Below are 19,966 nucleotides of genomic sequence, written 5' to 3'. Positions count from 1 at the left end.
AAAGCAAAGCAGTCGAGCGCGACTGAACGTGAGCTTCAAACCGAGATAAAACAGTGCAGTCTTAAAACTAAAAAACACGAAAACAAAAGAGTCGCTGCGGCCTCAGCTGCAGCACGCGCTATCAACTCTGCTATCAGGCCTCCCGCTTGTTCCCGCCCGGCGGACGATAATTAGCGAGACTAGGCCTAAGCCTACCTGGCCGAGACAAGGCGGCGGTTCGCCGTTACAGCGGTGTTCGGATGTCATTTCGTTAATTACTTGTGACGTAGTTCGAAACTGGAATTAATTATTGGACTAATGCGCCCTTTATGCATCTCGTCGTAATGTGACCCCAGCCCCTGTTTGTCATTTCTGTCAAGTTATGGCTTGAAAAATTCTGAAGCTCCAGCTACCACCGGCGCCTGACAACGTCGTGTTCGTGTGAGCTGTTCGCCTGACCGTCGCCATTCACGGTGGATATTCTGTTCTGCGGCGGAAGAAAGAACTCTTGCCAACGTGCCAGTGCCGGCTTGTCTTCGAAGTGCGGTGTTGTTGGCGTGATATCTTCAATGTGTGAACACGATCGGTTTGCGTGAACTAAGCCTTCCCCAAAGCTTCAACCTCAGCAGCAAGAGTGGTAAGTGCGATGGCATCTGGTCAGTTCTGTAATTGGCATTGCTGAATACGCGAGTCTTGCAACAATCGAGAATTTTATTAGCGTATAAAGTGCTTTTAGTGCTCACGCGAAGAACCCGTAACGACCTATATTTACTCCGTGAGATTTGTTGCCCAAATCGCAGAAGCACTGGTGAAAGAAAGTGACAGATACAGTCATATACCGCTGAGGGTGGTCGCGTGGCTGTGGCCGATGTAGAAGTGAAACTCAGGCCTTGACGCGATCACGGCTCGCCTCTTCTATAGAAAGCACGGATGGAAGTAAGCGCCGTAGTTCTTCACTCAGCGAGTACTGCAGGTTTTCAATTTAGAAGCACTGTTCTTGCCGGTGTTAACACCGGGAAGGTTAAGGATGTTTCAAGCGAATGAGTGGCGCGACGCCGCGAAAACTTTCGTACTTCTCGGAACATCGTCACATTGGCCCCTGTAGCTGTCGCGGCCGCTCGAAACACGTTTTTCTGCTTCGGGGACAGAAATCGCAAGCGTTTTCGCTTGCATGCATGTGAAACAGGCTTTAACTGTGTGAAGAAGTCATTTTGTTATCCGGTACTGAGGGAGAAAAGATTGTGTTTTCGAAAGCCATTTTCATCCACATCGAAGAAGCCTTCAATTTTAAGTTCAACCACCGGCGCTCGCTTGAGTCGCATCTGCATGCGTTCTGTTACTCACTCTTGCATATCGCTCGCAATAGCGCGCATATGTTGAGAAGCAGGGTGTTTGTTTCGCCGAGACTTGAGCGTACTGATGTTACTGCTGACTACCTGCCTAAATCTGATGTTTCATTCTAAGTGCACGCCACTGAGCACGCATCGCAATTATCATCCAATAATTAGTATGCGCACGCAGAGAGCCTTCGCGACGTTGTCCCAGTTAAGTCCTTGTCGTGAAATTTCCAAGAGTTTGGCGATTGCACACATGACCGTATCCTATGTCGCGCAAGGTGGCATTGAATCGTCGCGTTAGAAAAGATTTTTGGACTCGTAATTTTTTTTTTATTCCTTTTGAGTTCGGTCGCCTCAAGAAGCAGAACTGCATTCATGCATGTTATCGTAGATGCGATGGACTGCCAACGCTGTTGGGAATCATAAGATTACAGAGAAGCTTAGTGGCGTTTATCTTCACCCTCGGCATTCCTATTCATCGCTGCCAACGTGCGGCCTTTGCGTTGTCATTCTGCCACGCCTTTCATGCACCCGCCAGAAGAAACCAGGAGGCTGGCAAGGTATCGCAGTTCTTCGCAGGTGATTACGCTTTTTTCGGGACTGTTCGCGAAGGTGCAGAGCCTTTGTCAAAAATGCACACCCCAACGGGTTTGCTTCCTTGCCACGCAGTATGGATCGCTCGTGCAATCCAAATCTTTCTTGGGCAAGGAGGAATCTCGCCTTCGTCTACCCGAATTTCTGGTTTTCCTGGAATGCCAGGGGGTCCACTACTCGGCTTAGAAGCGCACCTTTCCTGCTGGATATTCATCGGCGTCGGCTGTACAGTATAACGAAACATGAGGGTTCGCTGTCGTTTAGGCCAAACTGCACCAAATTTTTTCTGCTTTCATGTTCACTTAAGCTCTTCAGTAAAAATGGCGCTGCAGGATAGTGCGGACCGTGGGGTGATGGTCCAGCGTCTAGCTAAGCTCCCGCGTATTGGTCAGTCTTCCTGCGATATTGAACCGCGTTAGAGTACTTTAGATTAGGCCTCGAGCAATCATCTTCGGACTGTGTACAACATTGTGTTCGGCGCGTGCATTCGGCGTCGCGACCATGCAGTGGCATGCGCTTGGTTGGTTCGCTTTTCGGGAAAGGAAATGGCGCAGTGCTTTTCTCACATCTCGGTGGACACCCGAACCGTGCCGTAAGGTATGCGGGTCGTATGCAGTCCAAGTGAACGGACTTAAGGATGTTTCAGGCCGCTCTGAATGGGCCACAAGCAGCTCCGGCGGATACTGCCGCTCGCTTGCGCCGAGGATAGAGGGCGAGAAATCGATGCCGCTCGCCCTCGGGTGGTCAGCGGTAACCAGTGAACACCAGTGTTGTCGGTAACGCGTTACAAGTAACGGCGTTACCGGTAACGCGTTACTTTTTTCGGTAACTTAGTAACGTACTCGTTGCCATTTCGGACCTGTAACGGGCAACGTACTTACGTTAACATTTTTCGGTAACGTGACGTGTCACGTTACTAGTTACTTTTTATTTCAATTGTTCCCCTCCGCCTCTTTTTCAAAAAAAAAAACGCCGAAAATGATGGTGCAAATAAACAAAATCTACCGGTGCTCTCGACGACCCTTGTTGCGGCTCGCATGCATGCCAGAAAACACCTGCCCTTGACGACGCACTCAACTAAAAAAGAAAGCACGAACACGCAGTAACCCACTTGTATTCACCCCCAAACCACCCACACACACAACTCTCTAAAGAGTGGACGCATGCCAAGCCACCAATGAACCATTTGGAGAAATCTTTAAGTGAGTTTCTGCGTAAGCTTGTTTTAGTAAGCTTGTTTTAGTAACCAAAATGTATCGTTCCCAGGTGACACTTTCGCATTCTTGGTGGAAGCAGTTCCCTCTTGTGAGCAAACTCATGAATGTCGCCAGTTCACTTCAAGTTGGCCCCAAGAGAGCCATAGAAAGAGTACAATGATACAGCACAGAAAAGGGGATTGCAGTCAACCATTTGTTTCTATCTGCAACTGCGGCTAAGTTTTGCGAGCGAAGCTGACCTTGAACACCTTGACGCAAACACTCAGCATTTTTGCAATAATTATGCAGGTTCAAGTAAAAAAAAATGGTTTATGTGCGCAAATATATTTTTCTGAACTATGACATTTAAGCATTTCGTTATTGCTACACAATTTCCGCGTAATTTCGTAAGCAGAAGCACACCAGAATTACTGTAAATTTGTTCAGTTCAGCTGTGTTTTCTTTGTGAAGTTGGAATTATATGAAGTATAAGCTTTATAAAATTGTTATCTTGAGTTCTTACAGCGAGGAACCACTGATTAAAATTTATGGCCATGGAGTAACGGCAAAGTAACGTGCGATCCTTTTTTCGGTAACGGTAACGGAAATGCGTTACCTTTTTTTGTAGGTAACGTAGGGCGGTAACGCGTTCTTTTTTTGTTAGTGTAACGAGTAACGCATTTAGTTACTTTTTTTCGGTAACGCCTACAACACTGGTGAACACCTAGTGCGGCGTTCGCTTTGCCCGCTGCGTCCATGTCTTGCGGCCGCCGCGCTATACGGCGCTTTGCGCGAGTGAACACAGTGGCCAGGGCGATGCTGCCCGGCGCTGTAATGATTTCTAGCGGCCGTGAACATCCATGTAGCCGCTGCAGCACAGATCATCGGAGCGCTATTTCATTACCTTCTCATTTTTGCATTCCGGGCTCATTCACATGGCTCGTCTACTTTTATACACTTTTTTGTTTTTCAAAAGAACGGAAAGGAAAAATTTAACGTCCATTACCTCGCTAACAGGGGCGCGTTCATCACCTCGCATCTCGTGGCCCTGGCCTTTACGCGATTCCGACTTAGCGGTTAATGTTAAGGGTGATAACTTTCACGTTACCGTGGGCCCTAATGAGGACAGTATCCACTTGTGCCTCGACAGTGTGTACATTGAAGTTGGCACTAAAGGCATGAGACAGCATTGTCGACGTCATCAAAAGAGGCCGATGCTGTGGCGCCATATGCTCTGTGTCGCTACGCTCCCGCGTAACATGGACATGACTTCACATAAAGGCAGACTACAAGCCCTGGTTCGCACGCTTGAGAGGCAATATGGATCTAAACAGGGCGTCTACTACGCAGACATCACAGGGCCGTCGGCCGCGGGATTCTGCACGGCTGTCGTAGTCCCCCGGGGAGTGAATGTCGATGGCCTATCGTTTAGGGCCCCGAATTCAACGCGAGCGGAGGAAATAGCAATAGCTCTCGCTGCCACCGATCCAAAATCGAGAACGGTTAGCACAGACATTCGCCGGGCCTGTGAACGCTACCTTGCAGTGGAAATATCACCTCTTGCCTCCCAAATTGTAAGACGGGCTCTCGCCGATCCAACTCGTTCAAATGTAATCTGGGTTCCTGGCCACCAGGGTCTACGAGGCATTGAGGCCGCTGATGCGGCCGCCCGAGCGATCACACACCGGGCTCCTCATTCTAGCTCTCCTGGCTGAGTAGCTCATAAACCGCTTCTGCGGTCCCGCGAAATCTTAATTCATTACTGCGACAGCCACCGTCTCTACCCAACACCTGCCAAGGGGCTGAGCAAAGCGGAGGAGCGAACTCCACGGCACCTGCAGTGCAGACAGGAACTCTTCTCTGTTCTGCCATCGCCAAACACTTTGATCCGTACATATGGGCGCTGCCCGCACTGTGGGGAGATATACGATAGCTTTGACATGGTGTGGCCATGTGCTCAGAATCCTCACCTTCCCCCACACCCACCTGAGAGGCATGGGAGACTGCCCTGCGTTTAAACGTGTCAAACTGCTCAGAGTGGAAAGCCTAACACACTACGCTATGGCGTCGTACACTTTTTTGCTAAGGATCCGTCGGATAAGGTGTGTGAGATCTCGGCAGTCTTTTATAACAAAAGCTTAACGGCGCCGGAGCCTCGAGAGGAGTAGCAGGCGGTTAGCAACGGCGTGCCTAGACAACGGATATGCGTCTGGAAACAGGTGGTCGCAGCGCCGAGCTCCGCGCTTGGCCGCGGAGTAGCGCCGCAGGATCGCTAGTCTTATTGCATCTAGGCGTGTACTAGTTACTGTGGTTGACCATGGTGACGTCATAGTATAGTAATGACAATACATTGGAGTAAACAATGTCCACATGTAATGCATCATTGTAAAGATGAAGTTTTGCCTAATTAACATTAATTATGCAATTTAATTGCAACAATTAATGAGTTGATATGTTTCTATAGCAGTGGATAACTACAAGTGCTAAACACGATGTGACTTTCTGCTTGACTTTGAAAAATTTAGCAAAATGTAAGAATAACAATGGGTGAATGGATGACGTCATATACCCTATAACAGAGTGCAAGTCACGTGACCTAGCATAACGTCACTCTGCGCGTTGAAAAGGTGCCTACCGGGACTGATCTCGCCGCAGACGGCGCTGACGTGGAAGGGAACGAAGACGCAGCCTCTTCGACGAGCTCCCGTGCTGGTAGTTCTCCGGAACGTTCTCAGCGTTACTGACGCCAAGCCGCTTCTAGTTACTCGATACACTAGAGCTTTCACTCTCTAACTAGGCTGAGCAGTAGTTAAACCACAGCTAATTTACTTTTTTCACTCCCACCTTCCCCTACGGCGTGGTTGAGGTGTCCATCGAGGCGTGAGACAATGACCGCGGCTTTCACTTCCTGATAACCAGTCATTAGCGTGGAGCTGCATAGGCATGATGCCACTCGCGGTCACTGAATTTCCGTTCGCAGCGCAGTAGCCCTGGCTTCAACTGTCTTGCGTTCTCATCCTGTGAAGTTCATTGCTCGAGTATCGTTTCATAAGAAGTAGTTCGAAGAAGTGCGTTTGGGCGCTGCATCAACCGCACCGTATGGTTTGTTTTCCGTGACCCCCGGTGGTCGAAATTTCCGGAGCCCTCCACTACGGCGTCTCTCATAGCCTTAGTCGCTTTGGGACCTCAAACCCCATAAACCGTTGTTGTTAATGTTTCGTGCTCCTTCAGTCATGTGGCTCACGCACTGTGCGGTACGAATAGGAAAACTTTTTTGAAATTGTACATGGTTGCAGTTTGTATTGTCGTAATCGTGTATTAGGAGTCCGAGTATTCTACACGCTGTCACCTTTGGTACCTGTCTGCCGAGTAGGGTGAGTTGTAACAGGGCGGTGGTTTGAATCCGGTTACGTGGAAGTGATCCACTATGGTGTGTATGCTTTCCTGGAGGGTCGTTTCAACGTCCCCTGGACATCCGGATTCGTTCCACAAGGTAACGGCGTAGAATGTGGGATGACGGTTTCAGATCGTGGATAGAGCTCTCAGGCATATATTAATGAGGGTTGGAGATATAATGGATCCTTGAGGTGGTCCACGGGTAATGTTGACTGGGGAGGAGAGAGAGACGGCGCTGCCTTGAAAAGGGCTACCCTACCTTTGAGAAAACTGCGTATGTAATTGTACATGTTGGGGCCGCATCGTGTGTCTTGAACGGACTTGAGTATGAGATCATGTGTAACATTATCCAGGGTCTTTTTTATGTCTGTTGCGAAAAGTGCCTGTGTCTGTGCTGTCTTTGGCTGCAGAAGCGTGCTTTGTAGTATGAGAAATACGTCCTGCGTGCCAGCATTATAGCGGTATGAGCTTGTGCGGAAAATGTTTCGTGTTTCTTAGGTGTTCTCCTTGCCTCTTTTGCGACTGAGAAATGTACGCCATGTTTTCGCAGCTAAAGTTTTCATTTGGGAGAAGGCGTTCAAGCATGCTCTGGCGTGTTTCGTTGCGTTCGTTGGCTGAGTCAAGTTTCTTTGCAGTGTCAGTCAGGCGGTGAAGTCTGTTCAGTCTTTTCAAAGCACATTAACGGGATCTCTGTTTTGTTCATATCAGATTCTAGCATTGACGGTATGTGTTGGATATGTTGTTGATATTGTGGAGCTGCGTAAATGGTAGTAGTAGTGTGTGGTTGTAACATCGAAGAAGGAGTGCTTGGCTTACCAGTCGGCGTAGCTGTGTCAGTTTTTCTAGATGCTAGGCTGCGCACAGGGCCTTTACTCGAGGCACATCGTTGCAGGATGTCAGCAGCATTTGCCGATGCCATTGGCTACGACAGTGGTGCGTTAGGCTGCTTGTCCTGTGCTTCTGAGACTGCGGCGTCTTCGCTGTTTGCGATGGCTATTCTAGATGGTAATCGGGTGGCGTTGCGTTGCTGGGTGTGCTGCAATAAAGTGGAGTCTGGTGCTGGTTGCGCATTTTGATGCGTTGTATATAGATTCATTCAGTGTGCTTATGGTTTTTATGGATCATTGGCTCTATGATCTCCGGGGCAGTGCAGGCAGAGGAGAAAGTACTGGGTCTTCAGAGTGGCCGAGTTAGATAAGTGAGACGTCACGAGAAAGAATATCGTTCAGGCGTGCTACCGGCATCATCATCATCATCAGCCTGACTACGCCCACTTCAGGACAAATGCCTCTGCTATGTCTCTACAGTTAACCCTGTCCTTTGCCAGCTGCGGCCACCGTATCCCCGCTAACTTATTTATCTGATCCGCCCACCTAACTTACTGCGTCCACTGCTACGCTTGCCGTCTCTTAGAATCCGCTCCGTTACCTTTAAGGACCAGCGATTATCTTCCATTTGCGTAACATGCCCTGCCCAAGCCCATTTCTTCCTCTCGATTTCGACTAGGATGTTATTAACCCGCATTTATCCCCTCACCCTCTCTGCCCACTTCCGGCCTCTTAACGTTACACTATAATTATTCTTTCCGTAGCTCACTGCGTTGTCATTAACTTGAACTGAACCCTTTTCGCTAGCCTCCGCGTTTCTGCCCCGTAGGTGAGTGCCGGTAAGATACAAGTGTTTTCTTTTGAGGGATATTTGTAAACTGCCATTCATGACCACAGAGAACCTGCCATATGCGCTCTGTCCCATTCTTATTCTTCTAGTTATTTCCCTCTCACGATCCCGATCTGCGGTTACTACCTGCCCTAAGTAGACGTATTCCCTTACTACTTCCAGCACCTCGCCACCAATTTCAAACCGCTGTTCCCTTGCTAGAGTGTTGAACATTCCTTTGGCTTTCTCGTTGTAATTTTTAGACCCAATTCGGGATACCGGCATGGATGTGGAAAAAAACAGAGGGGCCCAAATCTATATCTTCCCAATCGGAAGTTGAGGATAGCTTTGAATAGTTCGTACAAAGCAGGTTTTGAGACAGAAATGAGCTAGGCGAGCCTGAAGGCAGTCAGGAAGATGCGCCAACGGCAGAGGACAATCATCCAGCTTATATAATCGACATAAGCTAACATAATCAAGTTAATAAGGGAGTAATTACTCACTGACGTCCACCCGAGCGCAGCCGTACGGCTACAAAGGAAAGCTATATAGCTTTCTCAGAAACTTCGTAGTTAAAGAAAAATTCGTCCTGGTCCGGGGTACGAACCCAGGACCACCGCTACACCGGAGCAGTCGCTCTACCAATTGAGCTAACCAGGACGGCAAGCTTGGACCTCAATGAGTAATTACTCCCTTATTACAAATCTACTCCACCTTGGGGGATTCTCCGAAACATTTGGTCATAAGTTAAATTTGAGTAACTTCGTTCTGTTTCATTACCCTCACAAATTACTTCCTCGGTATTTTATGCTGCCGCTTCCAATCGCTTTTACGAGTGAAAGTTCCCATCTAGTTGTTCATCTTGCCTCATTCATACATTATTTTGTTTGTTTGTTGTTCTTTAACGTGCCCGGGGCTTTAGCATCTCGCTCCCATCACCGCAACGCCACCTTGAGTCTCAAGGTGATGGTGCTTGGTGCCACCACGGACCCATAGCCCCCTTATACGGAAGATGTCATCCGCACCGTGGCGATAGTTTTTAAGGTGAATGTTAGAAACCATGAACGGCGGCGGTTGGAGCCATGGTCAAGTTCCGGCCGACGGGCTCCCCGCCTGTTTACGAGTCAGGGGCTCCGAGACCTATCTGTAAATAAGAATGGGCAACACAGGCGACATTTCAGGAACCGTCAGCATACCTATATCGCATGAGTTCCTCTTCCTCCAAAAAGCCTGATGAATTCCTGAAAAGCAACTGCACCGTAGAAGGCTCCACTAGAAATCGACCGCACTGTGACTACTTTCCTCGTTTCCTGATATTTTTTAATTATTTATTGCAAGTACCTACAGCGCCCATGAGGCATTATGGGGGGATATTACTACATACAATAACACATGCACAGAAGATATTGGGAAACATGTCAGCAAGGATAACACAGCATACTAAGAGAAGACTAAAGGAGTTCACAAGTAGTATGAATGGTAACACATCGGCAAAGCGCTGGTAAACGCATGAGACCTGGAAGAAATACATCAGGTTATCATTTAAACAGCACTTTGGAAACCAGGTGAACAAACCACATCAATCGGAAGCTTATTCCAGTCCAGAATTGGGGTAGGAAAAACGAATACTTAAATACATTAATGCGGCATTGATAACTCTTCATCTTTTTCGTGTTGTCTAGTCTCTCTGAAATGTAATACGGCTGCTTTAGATAAGTGTTTTTATCAATACCGGTGCAATCATTGTAAATGCGGTTATTCTCACTCCCTAGTAGATAACGACAAAGTTCCTGCAGTGTCTGTTTTTGTTATTGCTAGAACCCTTGAGAGAATGATAGGAAAAAATTACAAAGCAAAAACACTTTCATCCGATGACCTTCTGGTTGAAGTTTCGCAGGAAGATCACTCTGACATCCTCTCAAGCAAAAGCAGTTTGCTCACCATCTGGTGACAGTCACCCCTCAAACGGAATCTAAACACTGTACAAGGTGGTATATCAGAATGCCATCTGACCCGCGAAACAGGGTCTGATCTCCTGAAATGCTTCCGAGATCAAGGTGCGATTGCCCTTCGCAGCATCACTATGAGGCGAAACGAGGAAGAGGCATCCGATATCGCCTTAACATTTGAACGGTGCCGTCTACCAGATACTGTGAAATCGGAATCATCCACTGTAAAATCTGTCCCTATATCCCAAACCCGAGAAGATTTTTCAACTACGAAGAGTACGGACACGGATCCAAAACATGCCGTGGAAATCTCATCAATGCGAAGAGCGTTGCCCATGAGCGCCTGACTGATAACTGCAGTGCCGGTCAAGCAGAATGTCCCAACTGTCACAGGACACACGCTGCGCATTCACGAACACGTCAGGCGTTCCAGAAAGAGAAAAAAAAAGTAATCCAGATAAAGGTTACAGAAAAGAACGTTTTCTGAAGCCCGGACGAAGCTCTAGCTTCTCTCCGGATACGCTGGCGCAGCGTGCAGAGGCGGGCGCCGTCTGGGCACGCAATACACCATCGCCAACATTCCCTGTCCCAGAGGTCAACTTTTCACAGAGCTCTGAGAAAATACAGGCACGCGAGAGAGAGTCTCTCCCTCTTGACGAATCCACATCTGCTTCCGCGTCTCCAGTGGAGGTAATACCAGGCTTCTCAGCGTCGGAGACGCTGAAGGAGTCCCCCAAATAGAGGCGGATTTTCCAAGACCGTCTCAAACCGAAGACATCTGTCAATTTAGCAGGATAATAAATGCGGCTATATGTGAATAACTCCGGCTAGTTTTCGCGTCCTCGCTTACAACTATGGCTGTCGAAAGCATTATGCACTGGAACTGCCGAGGGCTACAAAGAAGCTGGTTGGCATCGAAATACTCGCGCTGTATCAACCAAACATAGTTTGCCTACGGTAAACTCAACGAAACTTTCTGGAGAAATATGTAGTGTACCGGAAGGACTGGCAAGGAAGTACCTCCTCATCAGGTGTCGTTGCTGTTGTTTTTCAGAATTCAATTGCCTCTCAGATTTAGAGGCAGTGGCAATACGAGCACTAACATGTAGTAGAGTAATAACCGTATGTTGCCTATACATACCACCACATCATCAACTTTCCATTGACTAACTTGAAAAACTCATTTACCAGCTTCCGGAGCCGTTCCTGTTGGTCGGCGATATTCACGCACACCACCCATTGTGGGGAGGTATTAGAACCGATTCTCGAGTTGCGCTAGTCGAAAAATTCATATTGTTATCTCGGTCATGCATATTCTATAGAAGAGAACCAACATGCTTTAATGCAGCACACAGCTAACGCGCTGCGATAGACCTTGCTATTGGCAGCTACTGTGAGGGCTGTTGTAGATAATCTCTATAGAAGTGACTTCTTTCCCATATCTCTAAAATGCACATAAAATATAAACCCGAAGGTAAATAATCCTAGTAAGTTTAAAGAACGGATTGCTGATCGAAAGATGCTCCATTGTCATCTTCATCAATTTCATAACTAGGTATAGATGAATTTCAATTCTTGGTCGCACTGCGTATTATAGGCGCTGCACAGAAATCCATCTCAAAGACACCAGTTGAAATACAAAGCAAACGTAGAGCAGGGCAGGATGCACACTGCAGAAGAGCTCGTGAGAACGAAAATAATTCGTTGTAAAAGTTTCGCTATAATTCTACGGTTGGCAACTTGAACTTTAAGCGAGCTAAAGCAAATGCAAGCGTACTCGATGTATCCAAGCGGGAAAGTTAGCAGTCGTTTCTCTCCTGTGTAAATTCTTACGCAGATGCGCATAAAGTGTACTGTACACTAAAAGCACTTCGAGGGCATAGTGCACGTACATTACCTCTTGTTATCACTGCTGGCGGTACATTTCGGCACCAAGCAGATGCACTAGGCAAACACTTCTAGCTCAGTGCATTATGCAGAAAAAATCAGGGGGCACTTTGGCTCACTAAAGTGCTGCAAGGCGAAAGCGTTTCCTGGCCACTGTTTGTTTTTATTTACTTTTTTATTTTTCATATCTTGTTTCTTATTTATTTTTTGCTCCTATTCTTAATTTTATTGTTTTTATTTTTATTTTCACATCTTATTTTTAGTTTTTATTTTCCTTTCCTTGACTTTACTCCTTTTATTTTATTTATAAAGCCCATGCATTCACTAGATGCGCCTTTATTAATGCTGGAACCTTGAGCCTATTAAGCAGTGACGCCGAAAGGCGGACGAATCTGCCGACGCGTCTGTCGACATTCCTGCCGACGCGTCTGTCGACACGGCTGCCGACGCGTCTGCTAACAACAGTATGGGGCATTAAAGGCTTTCGCCTTAATAGCCGAGCGTTCGTTATCTGTCGCAGTTGTACGTGTAAATCAAACGTGTGTTGAATCGGTAAAAATGAAAGTGCTCGTAGGTTGGACAAGTCCAGATCTTGCAGAGATCGTCCTTCGATTAATATTTTCGCTTCCTACGCTGAAAAGCAGATTTTAAGGATTGCTAATTAACAAAGTCTCTCCGAGCGTCCCTGATGAGACAGGGGCCGAGCCTACTGTGTCCCTGGAAAAATCTGAGGCTGAGAACGTGCCACCCTCGGAGCCCGCGCTAAAGCCCGCGGCAAGCGTTGCGGTTTTGAGCAGGGACGCCGACATAGCTGAGGTCGACGGTGACGACAGCAGCTTGACGTCCTCGGCCTCTTCAGTCAACCTCGTCATTGACGAGACTGTCATCACGCCTGAGGAGGACCCGACGCCGCCATCGTCGTCTTCGTCATCGCTTGTACGAGAGCCAAGATCATCTCCAGACGCTGACCCTGTGCAGTCGCCGTCCTCTTCAACATCGAGGATCAGCGCTAGCACTTCTAGCGAAGAGTCGTCGGATATTGAGATGGTCGCTTTAAGTTCGAGCTTAAAGCGTCCACATGCGTCGACTACGGACTCGGACAATTCTGCCGGTCGGCCAAGGAGGCCTCGTGCCTCCTCTGGTCCGACCCTCCGCAAAAAGTGAGGTGGTTTAGCGCCGTTCGCGGCGCGCTTTGTATTGCCTAAGCATCACGACTGTTCAGGTTTCATTTTTCATTTCCAAAATGACTAACCTTCAAATTATTACTCTAAACGTGCAGGGGTTCCGCAGTGTTTTGAAGCAGGCAACGGTGGTCGCATTCGCTCGTTCCTCGGGTTGCGATATCGTCTGCCTGCAAGAAACCAATTTTTTTCGTCTCAGTGACGTGTTGAAATTCAAGCGTAGGTTTGGCGTCGATGCCTTCTTTTTGTACGCCAGCACGCGTTCTAGCGGCGTTGGCGTTCTTGTTTTGAACCGCTCACTGTTGCGCGATCATCATGTTACCTACGATGCGCTTGGACGCGTGTTGGCGTTCGACTGCACGTTTAACGCACTTCACCTGAGAATTCTTTGTATTTATGCGCCTGCGCATTCCACTTTGGTAAACGCATTCTTTAAAGATTTAGATGTGTATTTTCTTGGAGGGCGTAATGTTGTGATGTTGGGCGATTTCAACTGCGTGCTCGATACGGTCGCCGATGTGCAAGGCCCTGGTAGGGGTAGGCCAGGCTGGAATGCGCGTGAGTTGCGCCGCTTAGTGAACCATTTCTTGCTCACGGACGCGTATGAGCTCCTCTATGGCAACGTCTTTGTGTGGACTTGGCGTCGCGGGTTATCGTCGAGTAGGCTAGACAGGGCGTACGTTCCGGCGAGCCTTTCGCGGTCAGTGTGTGTCGCTAATGTACTGACGCTGCCATCCTCGCCGGTGCACATATCAGACCACCGCCCTTTTCTTCTATCACTCACGGTTCCGGCGCCTGCAGTATCACCCCATAGACCATGGCGGTTGGATGTACGCATACTTCACGATGCCAGCACTAAAGAGGGGCTCACACGGGTCTTGCGTTTTTCGGTTGTTGGGGCGGTGCCTGGTGACTGGGACCGTCTGAAGGAGCAGTGGCGTCACCATTGCGCCGCATCTGGTCGAGCCCTTAGGGCTCGCGTGTCAGATGAGGTGCGTGTGGTGACGGCGAAGCTACGTATTGCTCAACGCACCCCGTCGCCTTCGTCGCTTATGTGCGCATGGAAAGAGGAGCTTTTGGAGCGCCTACAGCGTCTTTTACGTGCCTCCTCTTTGACAGCGGCTGCATGGCGTTGTCGACGCAGTCCAACTGCTCATCCTGAGGTGCTTCGGTTGGCCCGCCAAGAGCTGTTGTACACTCAAGGTGCCCCTGCATTTGCATCTTCCGCCGGGGCTACGTCCCAACCAGGTGGCAGGAATTTCAGTGCGTTTTTTAGCCATTTCAGGGGTATTGCTCAGTCGGTCATTCTAGTTGATCGCAATGTCGTTTCCGCAGCCCCATTTTTAGCAGGCTTGCCGCAGGTTTCAACTGAACTCCATGACGGCCTTATGGCTGTGCCAACAACAGATGAAATCAAGGAGGCGTTGGACTCCATGAAACGAGGCTCAGCGCCTGGTCCAGACGGCCTTCCTGTGGAGTTCTATTTAGAATTTTGGGATATTGTGGGCCCTATTTTCTCGGAAGTATTAAAAATATGCTTTACTGAGCACGTATTTCCTGAATCATTCAAAAAAGGCCGCATTGTCCTTATTCCTAAAAAGTCTCCTATGTCGACATGTCCGGCAGATTGGCGCCCTATCACCCTGCTAAATTCAGATTACAAAGTATCAGCAAAATTACTCGTTCGTCGTCTACGAGCTCTCCTCCCGTCACTTATTTCCTGCCACCAGGTTTGCTCCATCCCAGGCCGTGAAATACACAGTTTATCTTCTGTAACGCGAGACATCCTAGCGTATACTTTACGACGGCGCGCACAGGGTCTTCTTGTTTCCCTTGATCAGGAAAAGGCGTTCGACTTCTTAGAGCACGAGTACATTTACGGGATGCTGGGTGCTTTCGGCTTCCCACCTTCTTTCGTGCTTCTCATTAAAGAGATGTACAGAGATATTTCAAGCACTCTGTTCCTCGATGGCCGGGAAAGTACCGCATTTGATGTTCGCCGCGGCGTCCGTCAAGGTTGTCCGCTCTCCCCCCTTTTGTTTGTCTTAGCATTAGAGCCTTTCCTCTTGGCAGTCAATCGCCACTCCTTTATTAGAGGTCTGGCTTTGCCAGGCAGCGAAGCGGTACGCGTCACTGCTTATGCAGACGACATCACTCTGTACTTAGCTGATGAATGCAGCCTGCTTGAAACTTTAAATGTTTTCCGTGAGTACGCCTCCTTGTCTGGGGCTGCTCTTAATTACTCGAAGAGTTGTTACTTTTTTGTGGGGTCTACCCAAACTCGTATTACATCTTCAATACCTTTGCAGTGGTGCGCGCAGATGCGCATTTTAGGTGTGACCTACGACTGTGCTGGAATATGGAATGGTGTGTGGTCTTCGGTCGTCGAAGACATTACAGCTCGTGTGCGAAGGGCGCAGACATTCGATTTGCCTCTGCTTGAGAGGCGCTACCTGGTTCAGTCCGTCATGCTCGGTGCCTTCTGGTACCTCTGCTACACTGTTAAACCACCCCTCCGTGTCATAAGGCGAGTGCAGACTACAGTTTTTTCGTTCTTTTGGTCAGGCGGAACCGAGCTTGTGGCCCGTGCTGTTCTTGGACAACCACGGGAGAGAGGAGGGTTTGCCTTTCCAAATTTGTCCGTCACGTCCTCGCTGTTAGCGTTGAAGAGTCTTCTGCGTATCCTGCTAGGAAACGCGTCTCCGGCGCGAATCCTGGCTCGGTACTTTTTGGGCCCTTCTTTACGCTTTTTGGATCCGGCGGCCCCTGTTAATCATGGACCCCAGTCAGAGCAACCTACAGCTTTCTACGCTTCATCAGTGGCCTTTTACAGGCATGTTAGAGCAGTAGCACCTGCTGTCAACATCGTTGCAGACCGTGTGGTGGACATTATGGGCACGCTATTGTTACCTGTTGTGCCGGCGTCTCGCCGCTCACCTATGCGCCGGGTTCAGTGGGCGCGTTTAGCGTCGACACCTCTCCCAGATCATCTACGTGACTTTGTCTGGAAACTTGGCTGGGCAGTGCTCCCTACTTGTGATCGGTTAGAACGGTGGGGTGTGTTACGCTCCAGTACCTGTCCGAATTGCCCGCTCCCGGAATCTAATCGCCACGCTACAGTCACCTGTGTTGTAGCGCGTGTCTTTTGGCGCGCGGTTCATGCGGGATTTCGTGGGCAGGGCATTTCGTGCTTCGTCTCCCGCGGCCGCTTCCCCAGCGGCCGTTTTGCTCGCCTGTTAATAGTTGCAGGTCTTTTTAGTTTATGGCGCAGTCGATGCGCCGCGGTCGCTAGTGGCTTTCGACGCCGCGCTGTGTGGCCAATTCTCGGCCGTCTCCGACGGGAGCTGATCAGTTTTTTGTCCGAGGAACTCTTTTTCTTGGGTGAGGAAGAGTTTCTCCGACAGTGGTCATGCCCATTTATTTCTGTAAATAACGGTCGTATTGTCTTGGTTTTTAGGCCAAACTGGCGCTAAAGTATCCTTTTCAATGTTTCAATGTCCAGTTATTGCCTTTTCGCTCTTCTGACAATCGGTATATATGCATTCCTATTTTACATCGCCCATTCCTGTTAGTAACTTAGAAATGTTTATGGTACCTCTTTAATTGGCTCGCCTTACATGTGTCATGTGTTCTTGTAAATGTGAATGTATCTAGTAACCTTGGCATGTGTACATATGTAAATAAAATTTTTTCTAAACAAAAAGAAAGCAAAGTTAGCATTTAAGAGGATTTTTGGGAAGGGGTACGCAAGGAAAAATAAAGTGTAGGGAGTTTCGCGAAAATCAGTGTCGAAGAAGTCAATCTCACGCACGATGCTTCATAAACGGCAAGAAATACGTGTACCACGGTAATAAAAGCCAGGTCGCACCGGTCATGTGAAAGTCAGCATAATGAAGCGGGGATTTCTTTTCTCAAAATTAATTTCCGATGCATTAAAAAAAAGGTTTACGAAATTGGTGTATTCGTTGATATGGTTAGGCCGTCCGTTAATCTGGTCACGGGATAATGGTTAGGTAGTGAAGTTGCTGATTAAGTATAGTCAGATCGCTTTCAATGTTACAGAAAGCATAGAAACTTGTATGGCAGAGGTGCGTTCAAGATGTGTTGTGGGTTACATGAAATAATGCTTTCTTGTCACTCTTGTGAAGCTGCACTCTTTTTTTTTGTTTCCTGTAGCCCCACTATAATGCCTTTGGCGCTATGGGTTTCTGGAAAAAAAACCCCTAGATGCCCTACAGGTGCGTCAACGTAGACGTGCTGGACCAAAACTGCTGAAGCGAGCATAACGCATTAAAAGGACTTACCGAGCGCTAAAACTTGTATTGGGAAATTGAAAGCAAGTTCCGGCATTGGCGTCGTGGCATTCGTTGGTCGCTCCGTTCGCACAGAGAACAACCGTGGATGTTTAAATCGCGACGAAAAGGAATATAAATAGGCACCCTACGTCACGTAGAAAGCACAAACAACGTATACTAGTGCACGGAGTCAGAAACTAGCCAGCTGATGTCCACGGACGTAATGCAAAATATGCTACGTTTTATGCGCAACAGGAGCTCTGTTATTGGTAAGCGCAACATGCGTTGATGAGGAATTCTATGAATGGCATCTTCATCATCATCATCATTTATTGAACCCTTAAAGATCCCGTCTGGGACATTACATAAGGGGGGGGGGGGAAGACAGTGATGTGAAACAGTCATACAAAAGCATGTAAGCATAGAAAAGCATAACAAAAGAACAAAAAATAACAAGAATAACAAATTTGACGTGAAATTAGCGTCAGTTGATTCAAATAGAACAGAATATATATGGCAAAGCAGTAGTATATAAATTACACATTAAAAAGTACGGAAATGAAATAAGTGGGAAAACACTTGGGGGGGGGGGGGGTGTCGCAATAACACAAGCAGTTCAAATTGCACTCAGAGCATCGCGAGGGAAGTAGCTATGGTTGGATCAAGTGGTCTGTTATTAGCTGCCTAAATCTGGTGGGATTAGTTTCGATGACAACGGTTTCAGGAAGATTGTTCCATTCCTCTATGGCGATGGGAAGAAAAGATTTGTTGAAAGCGTTGGATGAACCATGCAACCGCTGAATGCTGAGGGAGTTGAATAATCGGCGAGATGAGCGTAAGGGAGCAGATAACAAAGTTTGGCGTAGTGCAGGGAATTTAAAGTATAGTTTGTGGAAAAGACAAAGAATTGATACTTTTCTGCGGAATGCTAATGGTTCAAGGCCGAGAGACGATTTTAGGTTGGTAACGCTGTGTCGAGACGAATACTGCGACGTTATGAAGCGCGCTGCCCGATTCTGGATAGCTTCGAGCAGTTGTATTAAGTAGGCCTGGTGAGGGTTCCATATTGCTGAGGCATATTCCATTTTAGCGCGAATGAATGTTTCGTATGCTTGTTGTCTGATTGGTGGGGGGGACATTGATAGTGATCTTCGGATAAAGCCAAGTGCTCTGGAAGTGCTTGCGCAAAGTTTGATAATGTGGTCTGACCATGTTAATTTGTTCGTTATTTCGACGCCAAGGTACCTGTAAGAATTCGTTACTGACAGCGCCACAGAGTTCAGGGAGTACTGGAAATTAGTAATGGAACGTTTGCGTGATATGTGCATGCATTTACATTTCGAAATATTAAGCTGCATGAGCCAGTCGGAGCACCATTTCTGTATTTTATTTAGGTCGTCCTGTAATAATTCCTGGTCAGTGTTATCAGATATTCGGCGATAAATGACGCAATCATCCGCAAAAAGACGAACAGATGACGAGATTCCAGATGGAAGATCGTTGATGAAGATTAGGAAGAGAAGTGGAGCAAGGACGGAACCCTGGGGTACACCGGAGATAACTACGGTAGTTGCAGATGCGTGATTAGCGATGACGGTGAACTGCGAGCGATTAGTCAAGAAGCAGCGAATCCAGGAAAAGACTAGAGGGTCGAGTGACAGGCATGCGAGTTTACAGATAAGGCGTTGGTGAGGAACGCGATCAAATGCTTTAGAGAAATCTAGGTAAATGGCGTCTGTTTGAAATAAAGAATCTAGACTTAGATGAAGATCAGTTGTGAATTCGAAGAGTTGAGTTTCACATGAGAAGCCAGCCCTGAAACCGTGCTGTTTGGGAAAGAAAAAAGAGTTTTTATCGAGGTGATCTGCAATATTGGAGTACAGTATATGCTCAAAGAGTTTACACGAGATGCATGTTAATGAAATAGGACGATAATTCGAGGGGTCAGAGCGGTCACCGGTCTTAAAAACGGGCACAACTTTGCTTGTTTTCCAATCGTCCGGAATTTGGCCGGTCTTTAGAGATTGGTCGAAAATGAGCTGTAGGATTTGGCTAGACAGTTCTTTGGTTCCTTTGAGGATCTTGGCAGGTATGTTGTCGGGTCCTGGGGAAGTAGACGGCTTGAGATTTTCAATGAGCTTAGAAATTCCCTCAGATGTGATGGTAACAGGTGGCATTGAATGAAGATTAAGTTGCGGTAAAGTAATCATGTTGTCCGGTGGTTCGTGGGTGAAGACTGAGGTGAAGTAGGAATTCATAGTATCAGAGCGTTCTGAAAGCGGAACGTGTGTGCCATCTTGTCTTTTCAAAGAAATGTTGTATGAGCTGTTTTTGTTGGGCGTTATCAGATTCCAGAATTTCTTTGGGTTAGAGCGCATTATGTCTAGGAGATCATGATTGTAGAATTTTCTTTTAGACGACCGTAATAACTGGGTGTATTCGCGAAGACTGGCGAAGTATTTGTTCCATTTCACAGATGATGTAGAATTTTTGGCA

General features: G+C 47.7%; 1 protein-coding gene across 2 annotated transcripts in view; it reads left to right on the top strand.

The window, feature by feature from the left end:
• The first annotated feature begins 296 nt into the window (after nt 1–296).
• The window catches only part of LOC149331070 (uncharacterized), a 49,099-nt gene continuing 29,429 nt past the window's right edge, over nt 297–19,966 (top strand). For both annotated transcript variants that reach the window (XM_089561805.1, XM_089561806.1), the window contains exon 1: nt 297–616. The gene's annotated coding sequence lies outside the window, so the exon portion shown is untranslated. The remainder of the gene's footprint in view (nt 617–19,966) is intronic.

The sequence above is a fragment of the Amblyomma mixtum genome, chromosome 9 (assembly GCF_055824585.1).
Source record: "Amblyomma mixtum isolate Tamu chromosome 9, ASM5582458v1, whole genome shotgun sequence".
Lineage (NCBI taxonomy): Eukaryota > Metazoa > Arthropoda > Arachnida > Ixodida > Ixodidae > Amblyomma > Amblyomma mixtum.
This window is presented reverse-complemented; position numbering and strand designations above follow the sequence as displayed.